At 50.2% G+C, this 6012-nt stretch overlaps 1 long non-coding RNA gene across 2 annotated transcripts in view; it reads right to left on the bottom strand.

Moving 5' to 3' along the window:
* Positions 1–4322, bottom strand: part of LOC135321484 (uncharacterized) — a 398183-nt gene extending 393861 nt beyond the window's left edge. For both annotated transcript variants that reach the window (XR_010381261.1, XR_010381260.1), the window contains exons 1-4: positions 4135–4322; positions 2047–2098; positions 1274–1502; positions 662–782 (exon numbers count right to left, since the gene is read on the bottom strand). This is a non-coding gene — a long non-coding RNA (uncharacterized LOC135321484). The remainder of the gene's footprint in view (positions 1–661; positions 783–1273; positions 1503–2046; positions 2099–4134) is intronic.
* Positions 4323–6012: the final 1690 nt, after the last annotated feature.

Raw genomic sequence — 6012 nt, forward strand, 5'->3', positions numbered from 1 at the left:
CATTAGGTTGGACCCACTCAGACAGTCCAGGATAATCTCCCTGTTTTAAGGTCTGAAAATTTAATTACATCTACAAAGTCCATTTTGCCATGTAATGTAACAGATTTACAAGTTCCATGGATTATGGTGTGGGAGCCATTTTTTCCATCACAATATAAAAAAAAAATACAAATATCATGAATAATTGTATATCGATCATGTCAAAATGATAATATCTTAGATGTATTAAGTTAAGCAATATATATTATTAAATTTCACCTGTTTTGTTTTACTTTTTAAATGAGCTATGGAATACTTAAAAAGGCACATGTGGCTCATATTTTCACCATGACACTTCTATTAGCCAGTACTGGTCTGAACCGAGAGGACAGTTAAATCCTCTTTACCATTCTTATCATTTCTGACATCAGATCTGTGGACCCACCTCTTCCATAAGAAATATTTCCCCTATAATCAGGTGTAGCCTGATTATATCAGGTGATTTTAGGCCTCTGACTGCTAAACATCTCCTAGCACAATACAATACCAGAACTTTTGTACAAGAGACACTCAAATACAGTGATAGAGCAGGGAGATGACGGCTCAGGGGCTCATTTCTGCAAAAGAGAACTCCCAGTGAACCAAATCTATACCTGATAATACTAGCAATTACTGAACTCACCTTATGAGAGCAAAGGCTTCTTTTATTCATCTTTTGGTTTCCAGGTATGGCACAAAGAGAGCTCCTTTAATGCTGTAATGAATGTTCACTTAACCAACTGAATCCAGATGTCAACGATTGGCTGGTTAACAAACAAACAAACAAAAAGATATAGTTGGGAAACAAGTCAGATATCCCCTACTTCCTAATAATGATAAATATTTCCATACTTTACTGAGAGGGTAGCCTCCATTTGAAACTGTAAGCTAAACAATATTTAATGGTTCCATCTTTATGAGACAAGAGAGTGTGATGACACTCAGAAAAAATACATTCTTTACCAAATGAACACTCTAATTAACCAAATGTTTTCATTACTGTGTATTCTATTTGGCTTTGGTGATTGAACCAAACCAATGAATCCATGACTGTTTTCAAGACTGCATTTTTAAAAGATTTTTTTGGATGTGCCACTTCATCTGGTGTTTAGTTCTATTTCTTTAAATTCACACAGTATTAAGATGTTTCTCCTAAAAGTGTTAGACCCCACATCCCACCTCTGCACTTTCCCTAGCATGCAAGCCAGATCATTTGTAGGAGTTGAAGAGCAGTACACACAGGAAGTGCACATACCCTGATCTAATCCTCCAACAGAGGTGGTGAGGTGCCCTTTCCAGGCTGTGCTTCAGTTTGTGGGGTTGTGCCTGCTCCCAGCCCCAGGTGTGAACCGGTACAAGCCAGGCAAAATCACTGTAGCAATCTCTTAGTCCATCAGCTACAGAGCTAAGGATCCTCTGAGGAGAAGCCAGGATTGCTGAGAAAGCACAGGCTGCTGATTGTTCCTCTCCAGCCAGACATAAACCTGAAGAAAGACAGAATTATGAGAAATCACATTTATCTCACCCCATCATCCTTCTCAGTAATCTCCCTGGCACAAAAGAATGAATACCAATAAAAGATAATATAAATAAACATTTTAAATAAAGTTGACTAATTGAAAAGACACAGAAGGAGTGATGCATTCTTCAAAATCTATTGTCCTGCCTTTGTAGACTTTATTGCTTATCAGCATTTTTACCCCTCAAGAAAAACAGAACAGCAACATTTGTTCAGAAAAAAGCAAATTGTGTTTCTTCCTTTCTTATTACTTTTATTGTTTGAGGTTTCTTTTAGACTATAATGTGGCATTGTGATTCTGAGATGGGAAAAAAACAATCTCTTGTCTTTCAAACATAAGAATGTGATTGTATGCTATTGTTGCCAACAATGAGCTAAAGAGGTTAATGGATCACATATCTGGCAAACAGCCATCTTTCCTCCTGCTCAATATATTAAACAATATACATTTTGTTGTTGCTGCTGAGCTTACGATTTTGTCTGAGTAGTTGGTAAATAAGTTTACTTACATTTAAGTTATCTCTTTCTAGAACTCAGCAGCTTTGTCCTTCAGGCTGTATTCTGAAATTGAAAAAGTGCTGTTTGAGATCTGAGCCCACTACCTTTGGAAGTGATGGTGATAGTGGGTCTGGGGAAGGGAGGTGGGGCGGAGGGCTGGCAGTTGAATGATAATCTAGAAATATTGTACCTTGTGAATTGCATCCAACCTTTCATTTTCAGATTGCCTAAATTAACAAAGTGAAATTACCATAATAAAAAAGAATGGATACTGGAGGAAACACCACAATTCTCTCTGTTGTTGTTGAGAGTGATCAGTCTAACAGACCTCTAATTAAATGGACCAGTTCCCTCCACGACCCCAGGTTGACTCAACTCAGGATTTGAAGACAGACATGCCCTCATAAGCAATAACACTGGGATTCCCTGCCTAAAGGACTTCCCTATGTACAGCATTTATGTGGAATCAGTAAGAGACCTAATACCTCACAAGCGAAAAAAAAAAAAAAGTTTGTTTTTAAGGAAACTCCAGAGGGAAAAACTTTCCCGGCGAGAAAGATACTGGTTTTCCGGGAAATTTTGGTTAGGTAGGGATAGATGATGAGGGAGGGCTGGAGTTAGGAGAAAAGAATCAACGCATTAGTCTCAGATCAAGTGGAATCTTTTCAGTCAGGCAAAGAGCACAGTAAATAGCACGTAGAGTCCACTGCCTCAGTATTTTGCTGGGAGCAAGGGATAGGAAGGATGTAGACTAAATTGGGAAGGCTAGTGTGCCTCTCAGGTTTGGAATTTGTAGCCTGGAAAAAGGCAGAGCCCTGATCTCCGCTTCCCAGCTAGGCAGTGATCGCCCCCTGTGACTCTGGATGCACACAGCAGTCTGAGAACCGCTACAGCCGCCGCCGCCCGACCCCTCGCAGCCTCCTGCTCTCCCGCCTGGCATGCTGGAGCCACACACGAACTCCCTGGACACCGGTGTGCCCCCAAGCTCCCGGTCTAGGCCACTCTAACCCCAGAGAGACCTATCTCAGCTCCTCAGAGATCGGGTCTCTCCGACTTCTGTGTCTCCAGGTTCTGCCACCCTGGTCACTTCTGCAGGTTCCCCAAGCTGCGACTTCAGTTGGCCGGGGAGCCCTGCGCGCCCTCCCAGCCTCCCAGGTTCGCCACTAGCCCGCAGCTACTGCGCCTGGGTGGGACGCGGGGTGGCTCAGCCAGAGGACCTCCGCCTCCGGGTAAATCCTCTCCTCCCCCTTCTTCGCCTAAGGCCCTGCCCTCCCCCTGCAGCAAGCCGCTCCCGTGTGTACGCCCAGCTCTCGACTAAAGACACCTGCGCTTCCTTCCCATCCTTCTCCTCCGCCCTTTTCGTTGCGGTTTCTCCTCTGCCTTTGGGAGCTCGGGAGCGGCAGCTGGAGGAGGAGCAGGGAGGAGGGAGAGGGCGAGGAGGAGTAGGGTCGGGGTGGGTGGGGAGAGAGCCGGGAGGGTGTGGACTGGCAGCCACTCTGCAGCTGGTCGCCTGGGACCCGGTCCCTCCCGCGCGCCCGAGTGATGGAGGGGAAGAGATTCGCTTAGACACACACACGCGCGCACAGCTGGGCACGTCTCCGGGAGGCAGCCGCCGGGTGCCGGGCGGCGGCCGTGACAGCACCAGCCGCGGGGAGCCGGGAGCCCGCACAGCTTGGCACGCCAGCTTCAAGACCCGGGAAGGGAAGATCCCAGCCGCACTGACTGTTGCTCTGTGGGGAGGATCGAGAGGAAGCAGGCTGCCCAAGGAGCTGTCACTGAGGACGCAGGAGGGTTTCCGCTCTGCGCTCAGAGTCCGGGGCCGAGCCGGTGCCCGCGTGGGGCGAGGAGGATGCTCACCTCCTCCCGCAGAGCGGCTGCGGGCCCTGGCACGGCGCGGACTCCGGCTCCGGCGGCTGCCCCTGCCGTGCCCGCGCCGCGGGAGCGCGCTCTGCCGCACCTGGCTCCAGCCTCCTGGGGAAGTGCAGGAAACGCGCCCTAAACTCCACTACTTCTCGCCCGCCTCCTCCCCCTCCCGGCTCCCCGCCCCGGACCTCGCGGCCGCTGCCGCCGCCTGCGCGTAGGGCCCTCCCGCCTCTTACTCTCACGCGCGCACGCACAGCCTCGCTTGCTCGCTTGTCATTCACGCAGACTCGCTCTCCGCCGAGCCGAAGCTGGGGCGTCCGAAACTACTGGACCAACTGCCACCGGGACTGCAGGAGCCTCCCCTTGGCCCGGCGCGACCCGCCGCTGGCCCCCGCGCCCTAGGCTCCCGCCCGCGCCGCCGCCGCCGCCGGGGACCATGGTGAGCAGGGCGCGCTGCCCGCCTCGCGCCGGGGAGGGGCTTGAGCACCGCGGGCTGAAGCCGCGTAGATTTGGGGAGAAATTTCAAGGGGGGGAGGTAACTGAGAGGAGACATCGGCGTGATGCCAGCCAAAGCACTTTGTGGGGTGCGGTTCTCCTGGACACTGCCTGGGGGAGACTTTGGAGACGTTCTCTGGGGCTCGGGGTTAAACTTGTGCGAGATGAGAAACGACGGGGGCGATCCCCGGAGCGAATTTAGAGAGTCGTCGGGGTCAGTCAGTCAATCTGCCTGTCTGTCTCTTGCCCCGAGCAGGGCGCAGCGCTCTGGGCTGTCTTTGAGGGAGAGAGGAAACACGCGTTAACCGCACTCAGCAGAGTTTGGGGCTCGCACTCGTCCACTTCTCAAGGTGGCTGTGGGCTGTCGCTTGGAGCGCGAGACGGCTTTGGGCGAGTTGGGAGGTGTGGTGCGAGGCCCGAGCAGAGGGCAGGCAGAGGGCAGGCAAAGTCTCGGTGAACTTGCGGGGGGTAGGGGTGCGTTCTCCGCCCCAGCCGGGCCCCACCCCTCTCAGCGCCAGTCCCTGCCCCAGGGCAGCACCAGTTCACGTAGCCCTTCCGCCCCCCCCCCCCCCCCCAACACGCACACCAGAGGAGACAGAGCAGTGGAGTGGATGGTCTTACCGGTTTTTTCCTAAGAGGTGAGCAAGGTCGCTGTGACTACTGACTGGAGCTCAGAGACTTCTGCTTCTGGGACTTGGTTTAGGGAAGCGGGGTAGGAGCGCCCACCCTCCTGTGGATGCCTCTACCTAGCGGTTCCAGGTGCATAGCGAGCACACTACCCTCACAACTCCAGAATCACTTCACCTTGGTGCGCTCCGCTCTCCGGGTTCCTTCCTTGAGTGCTTCAGGGCGTCCACCCAAAGGAACCTGCTGCGCACATCCTGGTCGCCCCAGTACTCACCCTACTCACCCGGTGGGTCTCTCTCTCTCTCTCTCTCTCTCTCTCTCTCTCTCTCTCTCTCTCTCTCTCTCTCTGTGCCTTTCCTTTCTGCCTCCAATACCAGCTTCGTGGAAAACACTGATCCCTTAAGGAGTGGTTTAATACTTGCAAAGTGCTTTATGTCATATTACTTCGTGGATACGTTTAATTGCACTGCAACTCTTCTCTGATTTATGTAAACTTAGTCGGGTAAATAGCATGCAGGGTCGGGTTGAGGTGGGAACTAGAGTTGGGTGGGCGTTCTTTCTCTAACGTTGCTCCTTTCTAAACTGATTTGCCAGAAGTAATTTAAAGCTGGTGCTTCTGAAAGCTTTTTGCTCAGTAGTTTTGACATATTTCAGGGCTTTAGACAAGCGTTTCCACAGTACAGTTTATTTCAAGTATATTCAGCTTCTATTCCAAGAAAAAGTTGAAAGGAATATAATAAAAGGGATTACAGAATTGGATATCAAAACTATTTTAATGTTTTATTGGTTATCAATTATGTTGTAGTAGATTTTTTTTTTCAAGTTCCCTTAGTGGTTCCTCCCAGTCAAGCTCTTAAAAGGAGAAATGAAAACAATGCTACTTGCCTTCCTCCCTCTGCTTAGGGATACTCCTTGCTTAAAGTGACTGGATAAGCGGCAAGGTAGACTTCTTTACCTTAGGTATATGAAACTGTTCACCAGTGAACTGATGG

The sequence above is a fragment of the Camelus dromedarius genome, chromosome 6 (genome assembly GCF_036321535.1).
Source record: "Camelus dromedarius isolate mCamDro1 chromosome 6, mCamDro1.pat, whole genome shotgun sequence".
Taxonomy (NCBI): Eukaryota; Metazoa; Chordata; class Mammalia; order Artiodactyla; family Camelidae; genus Camelus; species Camelus dromedarius.